The 14,224-nt window shown below is 47.3% G+C and overlaps 1 pseudogene; it reads right to left on the bottom strand.

Annotated features, from left to right (window-relative positions):
• Positions 1-12,815: 12,815 nt before the first annotated feature.
• On the bottom strand, positions 12,816-12,993 carry LOC142565058 (U2 spliceosomal RNA; annotated as a pseudogene).
• Between the last annotated feature and the right edge of the window lie 1,231 nt (positions 12,994-14,224).

The raw sequence follows: 14,224 nt of genomic DNA, 5'->3' as shown, positions 1-14,224 counted from the left end.
AGATACATCCAATATATCTGCTTTTACCAACACTAATTATAAGAGATTTTCCTCTAACAACTGTGTACACCCTAAAATAAACAGTAATTATGCAATCTTTACTGCCCTTTTTACAGCCATTAAATACTGCAATAAAATACCACCCCATATATACCCCCCCAAAGAAAATACCACCCCAAATACCGCCTGCCTCCCAACATTAACATTGAAGAAAGATAAGAAGAAATATTTACTAACGACACTACTGGCTGAAGACTCGTTACCATGAACATATATTGCATACAAATTTATTTTACAGTTTTTGTTGCTTCTGCATTTGTCCAATGTATTGCTTTTATTATCCATCTCCCATTGCTTTCCTCATTGTTTTTTCTAGGAGATCTTAACTTTTTCGTTGCATCGCATATATTCGACTTGTACTTCGCATGTTGTAAGCATATTTCTGTTACTAATTATCTGCTACAATAAAAACGTGTTCTTTGATATATGTTGTTCCTATCTTTCCTTAATGGGTCAATTACTACATTTTTATTTACTGATACGCAGCATCTATTTCATTTGCTTGTTTGATTTGAACTTCAATTATTTTGAGCGCTTTTGTTGTATTTGATTATCTACTTCAATAACTTCGTGTAATCTGATGTCTATCAATGCTATGTTCCCATAATGTATTATTTAGTGTATTTTTAAATCACTTATAGGAGGTCCCCTGACAGTATTTTGTAACTCAGGGACCTCCTCCTGTAGTAATGATGAGTGATGAAATAAATAAAATGTCTTGTCACAAATGAGATTTTGGTGATAATTGTGTAATGTGCCGTGAGATGACTACACTAGGCGACACACTGCTGCTCCACGCTAACCTTAACAACGTCCGAGCATGGTGTACTAAATGCCTAGTGAAACTAAGTGTAAGTAAATGTAAAGTAGTGAAGGTACGTCGTAACAGTAACGCTCCTACCGCTTATCGGTAGTTTCTCAATGATGCTATCCTAGAGGCTGTTGATTAGCTCGTATAAATACCTCGGCGTCCATTTATCTAGGTTCTTATTACTTTTACGCGCAGTAACAACAAGAACGAAAAAGAGAGACGGAACTTGTTCGAGCATGGACTCACGACTAAATATTTATTGCATTTAAACAGCGATATAAACAGGAAAACTCACACAGCCCTATTAGTGCGTGCTGCAAGAAATAATAATGCAGATATACCGACTCGCCCAGCTAGCTACCGTACTACAGTTCATTTACCTAGTACCTTGATATGATAAACTCGTTGACTTCGTGGCTAACAATATTCATCGCATGTTGGGTTTTCTCCGCCGAAACTTTTCATTAGCTCCTGTTTCTTTAAACTTTTTCGGTTTCCCCTGACATTACGAAGTAACGAAACCGCCCCATTTCTTAAGAGGTTGCATACATAAATAGCCAGATCCCAGATACGCAAAACTCGTATGACGTCAGCAAGAAAGGCCTTGTCTTCAAAAAATCCATACGCGGAGAAGATTTCTGCAAATGCACGAAAAGTTCTGAAACGTGTGTAATTGTCTTATTGCAGCGTCAATGCAAGGTCATGCCCGAGGACCCCTCCGAGACATCATCGTCCAAGATAAAAGCTGCACAAATGCATCCTTCGCATCTGCTAACGCGCATCCTTATATCCTTAAGTGACGTCGCGCACCCGTCCTACGCAACGGAATATGACACATGCGAAGATTATCTCAAAGAGTTATACCAGGCGACAATTTTCTATGGTAGCCCAGCCAAAGCCATGGAGCCGAAGCACAATGTGTTTCCTACGCGTCTGCAGGTAGTGCGCAAAGTAAATATTTGTTGACTACGTAGCGTACAGGGAAACTGCGCAGTTATTTCTAGTTAAAGGTGTTCTTTTTATCATGTAGAATAAAGAACTTTCTTAAAAAACTTAATTTGTCTCTTGCAGTTTCTAGTTTTCAAGTTTTCTAGCTTTCTGGTGCCCATTTCTGGTTTTCCTGCCGCTGTAAATAAAGATGGCGCCCTGGATTGCAACAACTTTGCGGCGTCAGCGGCGGAAACTCCGCCGTGTTCAGCGACTGCAGCTGCTATGCCACCACAGATAATTCCGAAGAAGGTTTAGAACCAGAAGCTCTCCGGACAGACCAAGCAAATGGTATGCAACGTCTACGCAAAAGAAAAAGCCACCCGAAACTTTCTGTCCGAGGACACTGTCAATAGCATGGATTAGCTTTCAATTGCACAGTGTTTTAACAATTACGCGTAAGCGACATGTCGCGACGCAGGACGCGAAACTACCCCTTCTGCGTAGCAGGTACAGTTCCCTTCTCGATACACGGCTTATCGCAGCGATTGCGCCATGATGAAAGCTGGCGGCGGCGTCAGGCGCACCGCACCTCAATGGTGCAAGGAATGAAACCCATAGAGAACCGTCGGTGCTGGTCAGTGCTCAAAAAATGTTTGGCTAGAGGTACCTTAACGTTCAAGAAATCGATGAAATCTTTGAAATCAAGAAAAAGAAATGGGCATGGGCAGGACATGTAATGAGGAGGGAAGCTAACCCATGGTCATTAAGGGTTACGGACTGAATTCCAAGAGAAGGGAAGCGTAGCAGGAGACGGCAGAAAGTTAGGTGGGCGGATGAGATTAGGAAGTTTGCAGGGACAACGTGGCCACAATTAGCACATGACCGGGGTTCTTGGAGAAGTATGGGAGAGGTCTTTTTCCCGCAGTGGGCGTAACCAGGCTGATGTTGATGATGATGATGACCTTGACGTTTATTGATGATCAAATGGCCCATTGAGCGAAAAGCCGGCCTCTGTAGCAGCGAAAGGGCACCCAAGTTTCCATTGGCTGTGACCCACGTCACGAACACCGCTGGACAGAGCATGGCGGGCGAATAGGAACACCTGCTGCCGCGATAGTGCGCCAGGTGTTCCGTGAGGGCAGAGGGAGTCGCTGCGATGCCACGCCACCCGCGCGCCTCGACGGAGGAGATGTGTCGACTCGATGCTTCGGGGTATGACAAGTTGTCGTCGGCGAGGGACACGGGCGACGCACGCGTGCGGGCGCCGCCGTCTGGCTCAAGAATTCGGCGCGCAGTCCATATATATATATATATATATATATATATATATATATATATATATATATATATATATATATATATATAGATAGATAGATAGATAGATAGATAGATAGATATATATGTATGTATGTATGTATGTATGTATTTCATTTCCGCTAGGCTTAGCTGCTGCACGCTCCGGCCGGACTTGGTTGTTGGTGCTGCTTCCTCGGCCTCTCCTCACTTAGGGTGTCGGTTGGCACGCGGTGTCCTTCATTTGTCAGCTATATAGTCGAAACGATTCCGGTCTGAAGCGAACATGCTGACGTACAAAGGGTTAAAACATAACCGCGCACTAATTTAATCGCAGAACTCCACTACACACCCGGCAGCGAAAGTAGAAAACAATAGTCCCAGCGCCAAGCTTGAAGGACCCCTCAGGGGCGTTGAATTGGACACTAATGCTTTCACAGTCACAACTCATACAAAGTGCTTAGCTTTGCTCGGATTTTTTGTCCGTTCCGCTGAGACCAATGTATGCCAATCTATGAGATCGATCATACAAACGTGAGACCAATGCTTTTTCCTGTTCGCAGCAGTTCAGGAGCGCTGACAAGCCTGAGAAGAACACTCGTGTCAGCAGAGGAGGCTCAACGAGGCCTTGGGTTTAGTACAGCCGATTCAGCGGAGCATCAGGGTGCGTTCGCTTGGCTTCGTCGTTTTCCCATCGAAAGACGGTCTGCGTCTCTGAAGGCCTGTGTAACTGTCACGCGGTGGACGCGCTGGTGCCAGGAGAGCACGACGATGATGAGATCACGCCTCGAACGTCCCTGAACTTGCTATTGCAATGAAAAATTGCGGCAGCAATCACCTGGGACGACCATCCATTAGACAAATTCGACGAATAGCATTCTTCTCAGAAGAACGCTATTAATTTCAAGAACGTATAAAGCATATTTTTTTCTTAGGAGTGCTGTGAAACCTCCCCCGCCCCCGCGCGGGGGATGGCACATTTTCAAACTGCGGCGAGAAGGGTTTAGATAGACGGAAAGAAAACCAGCCTGATAGTTTCAAAAAACCATTCGCTAAAAAACGCACGTGCGAAGACCAGCACTATTGGCCCGATACGTTGTCATTACGTACTGCGCGCACATCCGCGCAAGCACGGGGAATTTCACTCTGAAAGCGAAGCTGTGACAATCCATTCTGCTTATGGCAGCGCTTAGTCAAATACGATGCACAAATATCTAAAGAAGTCGCCTAGTATATGAGCAGCGCATGAAGTTATCTGTACTTACTGTGCAAAACACCGGACGCTGTCTCAGGCGGCGCCGGCCCGTTTAAGTCAGAGGCCGACTTTTGCGCCGTGGAGGGGAGGGTCATCCTTAGGTCCAGCCCGGGTAGCGCTGGCCTTGTGTTGAAGGCGCTCGTCGATAAGGGCTTTTCGTGGTAGGCTGCTGCACCCTCTGTCTAGAAGAAGAGAATATCCACGGGAAGAACCCTCGGCGACAAATCTGTAGATGTAGATTCCTGTGATACACTAGCGACAAATTCTTGAACTCGAACTGCACGCTGTCACTGCATCTTCTTCTTCAAATCGAATACTAACTATATGGGAACTGGTCGCGAGGTGGGCGTGCCGTAGTCGCAAACGAAAGACGACAAGGGCACTAACGTGCGATAAAAAAAACAGTAAACGAGAGAAGAAAAATTCACCGGTCATTACGAAGCTTCCTAATGCGAAATGTGAACGCAACTCTGTGCGTGTTTTCGTTTCGCGATATATTGAGGCAAAGTATTTGATGGAGCCTTGTGGCAGTGGTGGAAATCGTCGAAAATCTGACCTGCGGGCAAGCGCGCCGGCTTTTACACATGACTGCTCCAAAGTTCCAGTGTAATCACTGGTGCCGCTTCGCTTCCAGAAAGTACTTCACAATTCACGTCGCACACACAGTGAGATCACAAAACAGTCGTAAACCATGACAATCTAAACTACAGTGAACGAGACCAAACCAAGCAAACGGAACCAGCGCAAGCGAGAGCTCAAGGGAGTAGACGAGAGTAGGAAACTAGCAGTCCGGCTGAAACAAGATAAGAGTACCCATCGAGCGGTCGGGCGGGTCCACATGAATCCAGTTTCCCGAGCGCACGTCAGTGAAGGGGCCGCTGTCATTGGTGTTTGCCGTTCGCAGCTCCCGTCTTTATTCATCTGCCGCTGCGCGCTCGCTCTTTCATACTTTGATGTTCTGTTGTTGCGCTCGGCTACGCCGACACTGACGCCCACGCTCGCCGTAGGAGCGGGTGCTTAAGAGCTGCATTCTGAAACATGTGAAGATAAAGACGAGAAACCGCGGAGCGTCTGATGCTGTGAGTCTGCAACTAGGAAGCTGTTCAATTAGCGTACAGAAGAGGCATAATAACCATTTAGACGCGAAATAACGAAGACATACACACTTTCGATGTCAAGATCAAATCTGACGTCATCCACGGAAGTGCAGCACTTACAGTTCCCTTGGAGGAGGAAATTTTGCAAGGCAGGACTGCCAGAAGGGACACGAACAAGACTGCGATGTCGATTCCCACCCCTCAGCATACACATGCAGCAATCTATCTTGGCAGTTTTCATTTTGTGCCATTTCTGCAGCATATTAAAAGCAATGAGACGTTACTTACTGTACTCTCAGTATTTCTCCTCCCTGAGAAAAAATTCGTAGTTTGGCCAAGGCGAAGCATCGATTGCGATAGTCAATTTTCTGACAGCCATACGAAGTAATGATAGTACATTTAGCGGACGTGTAAACTTCTAAACAATTGTCTGCTAACTAAATTATCTCGGCGACCGCGGCCGCATTTCCATGGGGGCGACATGTGAAAACACCTGTGTTCTTAGATTTCGGTGCACGTTAAGGAACCCTTACGTACTCCTAATTTCCGGAGGTCCCACTACGGCGTGCCTCATAATCAGATCATGGTTTTGGCCCGTAAGACCACATCATTTATTTTTATTTTATTTTGCTAACCAAATTAACAAGCACGATGTGAGCGCGCACAGCAAACCTGAACACATCGCCCTCGATGATCGCGGACACTCGATGACCGCGGGCACTCGCTGTCGAAACGCTTGCGTGAGGAAGCACAGCTACAGCAGCGAGCGAAGTGACCTTCGTGCTACCTACATATCTATGCCGTCTATCGCTTCAACGTAACGTCTACCGCACGCAGCCGCCACATGCGCAGTTGCAGCCGGAGTAGAACAATGGCACCCCTCCCACCCTTCTTCCCGCTTTCTCGCTGGCTCCCTCCCCCGCTTCATCTCCCCTTTCGTTCCTTTTCACGCGGGGGCGATTGAGCCGCAATCGTCGCCTCCCCTCGCACTCTTTCACTCGCACATACAGTTACATTTACTCGCGGCGTCAGCTTTATTGCCGTTGGTCTTTATGCGGCACCTAACAGAGAAGCCGACGGCACAAATGTGATTGGAGTGTCCGTATAACTGCCATCGCAATAAACGGACATTGCAAATGGGACAGCTCGGCCTGCGATTGAACCGTCCGTTGCTTCTGTCTTTCGAGGCTTCTGCGCTTGGACACTGACACATGGCTGTATGCATCGCGACAGAGAAACTCAATGTGAATCAAACCGATTTCATTGTTAATCGTAATTTTCATTTCATTCTTCCCATTCCCATTTCATTACAATATAATTGCCTTTCATAGTTTTCATTGTTTGATGCGTTTCACAGACGATAACTATGCGTAGTATTCAGCCATAAAGATGCTTGTTTCCGCACGCAGAATACCAGACTCCGAAAAGGACGGACCAACTTCTCCATAAGACGCGCCGTCTTGTGACGTTGATGCGTCGGCATGAAACTCCGGGCAGTAGTACTTTGTCCGAAGTTCAAAGAAGTGCATTCGAATGTGCATCTCAGGAGCACGTTTACGCATTTCGACGAACGACATGTCACATTCCACAAAAATCACTGCATGGTGGTGACAGCGAAGCTGTCACTGCCGACATTTGTTTGAGCAACTGCATGAGAAAAAAACACTAAACCGGGGCTTAATCTGTTTTCTAGAATATAGCAAAATACTAGACGCCTTCCAATGTGGCTCCTCAAAGGGCAGCTCCACACTGCCACCTCGTTCGCATAGAGGCAAACGTCAGAGATGCGCTTATACATAGGCAGTTTTTACTTTCGGTATTTCTAGATTTAGAGAAAGCGTACGACAAGACACGGCGCTTCGGGATTGCGCGAGTTCTTTCCGCTAAGGGTAACCGTGGAAATTGGCTAAGCATAGACGAAAGCTTCGTGCCTAACCACACGTTTAGTGTACGAGTGGGCAATGTTTTATCTAGGACATTCATCCATGAGACTGGCGTGCCGCAAAGGTGTGTGCTTAGTTGTGCTCTTTGTTGTAAAAATGAACTCGTTGTATACAGTCATTCTACGTACCATGTCTTATCCTGTGTATGTTGATGATACGCAGATAGATTCGAAATCAAGTAATATTGCTATCTGCGAACGACAGGTGCAGCTTTAATTAAACAAGTTGTCTAAATGGACGGCAGTAAATGGGTGTAAAATAAACGCCTAGACAAGTACGTGTAGAGTCTTTTCAAAGAAAAGAGGCGTGGCACCAGTGCCAAATCTCACTATCATTGGAAAGAAACTATCTGTGCGCAGTGAACACCCCCCCCCCCCCTTCTGGGAATAATTCTATACTGTAAGCTTACCTTACTCCCCCAACTTAAATATGTGAAGGCAAAATGTCCGAAGACGATGAACCTTTTAAAAGTTATGTCGCGCATAATATGGGGTAGTGATCGAAAATACCTCCTCAACTTGTACAGGAGCCTTGTCTTCTCTCGCCTTGGGTATGGTGCTATAATTTATCACTCTGCAACGCGAATCATGCAAAAATACCAGACCCTGTGTACTATCTAGGTATCCGCATAGCGACCGGTGCTTTCAGGACAAGCCCTGTAGAAAGCCTCTATGTAGAATCAAACGACCGGTCACCCCGTCTACAGAGGTCATATTCCAGCTTCACATATTATCTGAAAGTAAACTAGAATCCTAAGCATCCTCGTTGCGCAACTTTAAACGATGTGTCATTTGCCATCCTTTTTGATAATCGGCCCACAGTCAGGGAGCCGTTCTCATCGCGTGTTAGGAACCTCAGTGGAGAAATGTGTTTCCCACTTGTGGAGCCGACGAGGAAGCATTCCAGTCTGGGAGCAGCCCTGAACATTGAGTTTCACGATGATGTCTTTTACATCTACTTCATTATGTGCAAATCCATAATGGCTTTAAATAGCAAAGACGCCGTCTCATTCAGCTGTGAGACGGATTGAAGAAATCCTAATAACGTTGAAAGCACACAAGTGAAATCTTTATTCTTAAGTACCACTGCAGTAAAGACTGATTTCGCAGTCAAAATACATGTGGTTTCCTGGTTGACGTTCTTAACAAATATTTTGCATCACTTATTTAAAACGGTGTGTCGTTTCTGCGTGCTCGCTATAATAGTAATCACCTGATGTTGCAAAGAAACTAAAGAGATATCGCTTTACATGTTTATATCTGGAAGTTGCACTCGACACGGACATTAAATTTTGATTCATTATTAGATGTAGCTTTCAACAACACAGTGAGTCTGCGGCTCCCGTTGAACAGAGAGAGGGAGTGAGAGTAGGCTCGCAGTGCCACCTGGGAGTTTCAGTGATACGCCGCAGCCTCCAGCTGCGTGAAGCGACGTTTGGGTAGGGGGGCGATAAGCCAGAAACAACCACGAATGCCTACACCAAATTCGTGCTGGAGCTTACTGGAAGGAACGGCAGAGAAAGTGAATGGTAATGGAGGTAATGCAACGAGCTAGACTAACGTGACTTTGTCCAATTGCATAAAGCCAATAAAATTCCAAACTGATGTTGCATCTTGGCTTGTCATGACAACCGATGGTTGCCAGAGGCAGTAAACAAAAAAACAGAGATGCATTTTAATGCAACCATAAAGCTTACAAATTCACAAAATCAGAAGCTGCAACTGAGGGCCACTACTCATTTGATTCAGATTCGTAGCATGAAAACACACTAAGGTAGAAAGTGATCCGAATACGGTAATCGTAGCGCTGGGCTGTGATATAGACGTGTACCTAAGGTATAGAAATCGGCCGGTTGCGATCTCTCCTTTCAGGTCGTGCTCGTTCGTTCGTGTCTCGATTGGCTTAAACGGGTGTTCAGTACTTTAAGGATCCTATGATGTTTCAGTGATGCAGAGGTGATATAGTGAACAGCCAGCACCTGCTCAAGTGCATGTAATATTTACTGTACCGAGTTATACTTACATGATCTATTACTAGTGTATAATGTTCGCTATAATGGACACTAACAACTTGATCACGTGACCTAGCAGACTCACAGGTTCCAACGGACACAGCTTGTAGGTGCACAATGACAGATTCATTCGGAATCATACTAATCCTTGCAGGCTGTCTCTTGGGCACGAAGAGACTTTGAATAACACGTGATTAGGACGTACTAGAACACACATACACCAACTGGGACGCGCAGGAGCTCACTCAGACTCATACTCACCGATGCATTAGAGTCTCAATGAGTGGACTCGTAAGTTTAGCGACCTATGTGTACTCTAATGTAGTATATTCTTTAACGACCTCACAAGCCGATCACTTTCAATACGCGCTGAAAGCTCCATGAACGAGTAGTGAACACCAAGCTGACTAATGTTTCGCAGAGGCAGGTTCGACTCGTACGCAGCGCTTTCTGGTGGGAACTCACAGCAGCGTCTGTAATGGTTAATGAAAGCTACCGAACTTTGCAGATTGACCGATCTGTATCCTGCACAGTGAAGCCTTACACCATGTACACCTGCCGCGCAGACAGTTTTGGAGCGAGCGATGTATTTGCTGAAGCCCCCCTCATACAGATCCATAGATTGGTAGGGCAACAGTCTTGTCTGAAGGGGCAGATACTCGTGTTGAGAGTATTGCAAGTTTACGGGGTATTCCGCACAGTGGTACCGGCTAGATACCACTAGGCTTCCTATAAAACCATTACTATTTTGTGCCGCCTTGTGGACCAGAGCCGGGATGTTGGAATCCTGCAGCGGAACCAGCAGCTCATCAATGTCAACGTGGATGTAGTACTCGGTCCTAAACATTGACCGGAAGATGCAGTCGTAGAGACCCGGCATCTGTTCGTGCGCGTAGACGTCGGCAGTGTCGACAATGAGCTTGAACGGGACAAGAGTAAGGTCCACTCCTGTGGACTGCAGCCTGGCCAGAAGGAGCTTCACATCAGTGGGCATGTCGAGGTCGTAAAAGTAGAATCTTCTCGCTCCCATAAGTTTGTAGTGTGTGATGAATTCGATTATCTTCCAGAGGCTAATGGAAGATCCGAAGGATGGCCTGACGCATACGGCGCAACAAGTCTCTTCGACTCTTTCTGGTGGGCGATGCAGCTGGAGCCATTTCAAAGAACCCTCGCCATAACCTCGAACCGCGACTGCCACTCGGATGTCTTCATCTGCAGGAATCGTTCCGTTGGGCGGCGGACACAGGATCAAGGCGTTTTTGAAGCTCGGATTAAGCCAGGTAAAGACCAGTCGGATACGGGCTTCACGCGTTATTGTCCCGTTACGGCTTCGAATTATGCACACAAGAGGGGGGTGCCGGATCGGAGTGGCATCTATCGTCGGCTCGTGGTTTCGCACAAGGCTCGCGACGTCGATCGCGCGGTTTTCTGTGGTGACGAGAAAAGCGGAGAAAACGTGGATATTGTCTGTGACAGCATGCCATGACTCTCGTTCGGTTCGTGGAGGCTTTTGAGCCGAAATGCGCAGTGCTTGGGCAAGCCTTTCATCCCAGAGCCTGAAGTGGCGCGCGGATTGGAGTTCGTTCTTGCTTGGACAGGTAGTCCCTGCGAGCAGTAAAACAACCTCCACTCAGGAATGCAGATATAATAAAGGTCAATTTGTTAGCCGCATCGTGCTATAGATAACCCAGGCATAAGAAACACTGCGCCGTTGTTGGTTGGTCTAAAGAAAATGCGTACTGAAGCTATATACCTTCTGGCTTTGCTGTGGCCTTTCTGCTAGGCCGTATGGGTGCAGCGTATTTTTATTTCAGTGGCTCACTTTGATGCCTGTGACATGTGCGAGTATTGTGAGACATCATTTTCTCACTTGCAGTGCGTGGAAGTAAACGCACAAGCTACTCTAGAGACAAACAATATTAGGACTCTGGTGAGAGCCATTCGACGTCTGCGCTGTAAACTAAATGCGTGTTGAAGCTAATATGTCTTCATCTTTGTTGCGGCGTTTCTGCTAGGCCATTTTGGGTGCAGTGTCGCACCTAATAGCCCATCTTCTTATTATAATGCTGCGCTACCCTGCCTGCGACATCCGCGGCTATGGTGAGACAATATTTTCGCACGTTGCAGCGCTTAGAGTCAAGTGCTGCTTTACCACCCACGATAGGCTGCACAGGCAGCTACTCTCGCGACAACATATATTAAAAGTTTGGTAAGAACCAAACGGCGCGTCCGCACTACAGTCAGCTAGTGCGTCATGACTCGTTTACTGCTGTATACTTGGCTAGGGAGACGTGCTCTTACAGAGATGTGTTCGGCGTTTTATATGAGTGTACTTGTCAGCGCTTCCTTGCGCATCTCGTTTGCTTTTTGTCACTTTAAATCCATACATTTGGTGCTCAAAGGTGAAGCTCACACAGAGATCTTATACGCGTGAAGTCTACAAGTGTAGAAATCATTCAGTATTTCTAGAATAATTGACCACGTGACTGATTTTTGCAGAGGAAAATGCATTTCGAAAATGCGATAAAGAAAGACACATGACGCGCATTAGCTAGCACGCGTTGGCCGGGACTACAGATGTGCACGTGACCCAGTTTGGTGGAGGAGCCCGGATGTCACGTGGACTGGCTCATTGCCCAAACAAACGAACTGGCGGTGAAGCAAGATTTGCCAATCCATCTTTCAGCAATTATTTCATCACGCATTCATCCAACGTGGCGGTATTGAACGTACGTGCTCAGCTATTCAAACACAATAATCGGTCCACATGGCTACCGGGGCTTATAGCGTGGGCCCCCATGGAGTCCCAATGCTTCACAGAGGCCCTTGCTTTCATCGTATCCTGCAATGCATCAATTCGGTGTCCCGAGTGTCAATGAAGGAATCAGCGCCGGCCCTCCTGGTGACCGATGATTGCGTTTGCATCGCTGTGCACTGTACAAGTGAACACCTCCCTGAAATCGATTGGGCGATTATGCAGGTTTCGCAAAACTCTGTACGCGCAATTCATGTCCACGATCGTGTTGGCCGGTGCAGGTGTTGGAGGAGGTGATTCAGTTTTCCAGAGGACCGAACTACACTCTGTCGCCCCCAGCCATGCCGCAGAGAAGTGATTGTATGTCAGGAACAGCATGGCACCACTGCAGCAGATGAGGACTACTGTCCGGGCCTGCCGCATCGAGGATTTCCACACCGCACTGGGCAACCATGGCAGATGTCGTACTGCAGTACGAGTGAATAGCACAACCTGAGTATCACCCATGAGACCTTCATACCCACCATGCATTCGCAGCGCTATGATAAGGTGAAAAACATTTTATACGAGACCGCATAAAGATTGCCTTTTTGACAGCGAATCTGTATATGGCTATGTTCTGAAAAAAAATTGCGTGCGTCTATCAAGCCGTGTAGGACGAGAATGTGGGCCGATTGAATATAGTGCTATACCCTGCCGACCCGCGGTAGAGGTGAAGCAGGCTTTGAGCACTCCGCCAATATTCAAAAATAAGTTTAAAATCTTGGGCCCAAGTACAACCCGTATCAGCTATTAAGCTGATAAGAACAGATACTACACTTTGACCCTCGTCGGCCATGTCTACGTTCGCACCTCCCTCCCTTTGTCGGCGTTCCAAGCGCTTGCTATCTCCTTTTCTTTCCTTCCGCTCTCCCGTGGTGGCGGGCCAGTAAGCGTGCTGCCCGCCAGGACAGCCCAGATCCCGCAAACTTTGAACGTTTCACCGGAGCAACGGCCACGTTTCCGAGGTAGCTTGTGGGGAACCAATTTCGTTTGGGCTGTGTTGTGTGTGACCGCTTGTAATTTTCTAGTAACATCACAACCATTACTACACTGCGGTACGTCGACCAACGCACGATCACCTTGGCTACGGTGAAGCAGTGTGCGCTCCTCTGAGTGCGGTGATGTGCGCGTCTTTTGTACATGCCGGGATTCGTTAGCGAAAGGTGTCGTGCCGCGTTTTGCCACAAAGCAAGAATATGTATGGCCCCCGGTGCCTCATAATGTTCCGAGGCTCAACATCGGGGAGGAGCGACTAGTCACGCCTCGCCTTCTATTTATGTGCACGCGGCGTTTGACGCACGGCCATGGACAGTTCGCCATTAAGGGGTCCACGCACACAGCTTTGCTGGTCATCCGCCTTCATAGAGAGAAATGGCACTGAATTTTTTCTCCTTTTCCCTCGCCCCAACAAAAAAGAAGACATCAATTGTATAGTATCCAAATAGCGCCCCGCCGGCGGCAAGGTGCATTCGTTGGGCGCCTTTTTGTGTTTGCGCTCCGAAACAACCGAAAAGCGTGTAGTTCATAGCAGCGCTACTTTCAACCGTAATATAATAAAATGCATTGATCAAATTAGAAATAGAAAGCGACGTATTCACGCATGGTGAGCGGCGTCCACAAGTAAGCACGCCGTGGGCCCTAGCTGTCCGCAGTCACGTCACCCGCCACGAGAAAAAAACAAGGACTTGCAAGGAGATCAATCACCCTTCACAAGATCGCTTCCTCTCGTACATTTGTCCGCCCGCCCGCCCGCCCGTCCGTCCGTCCGTCCGTCCGTCCGTCCGTCCGTCTGTCTGTCTGTCTGTCTGTCCGTCTGTCCGTCCGTCTGTCCGTCTGTCCGTCTGTCCGTCTGTCCGTCCGTCCGTCCGTCCGTCCGTCTGTCTCTTTCTGCTTTGCATATTTAATGCCCACATTATCTACACCTCCGAGGTGGCGCGGTGAATCTAGGGCCAGATATCAATTGCCAAGCAGCGCTTCTCAGAGACAGTGACGGTAAAGAGGAGGGAGTATAGCAGGAAATAGAGGTG

Source organism: Dermacentor variabilis, chromosome 11 (assembly GCF_050947875.1).
Source record: "Dermacentor variabilis isolate Ectoservices chromosome 11, ASM5094787v1, whole genome shotgun sequence".
NCBI lineage: Eukaryota > Metazoa > Arthropoda > Arachnida > Ixodida > Ixodidae > Dermacentor > Dermacentor variabilis.
Note: the sequence above shows the minus strand (reverse complement) of the source record. Positions and strands in the feature narration are given on the sequence as shown.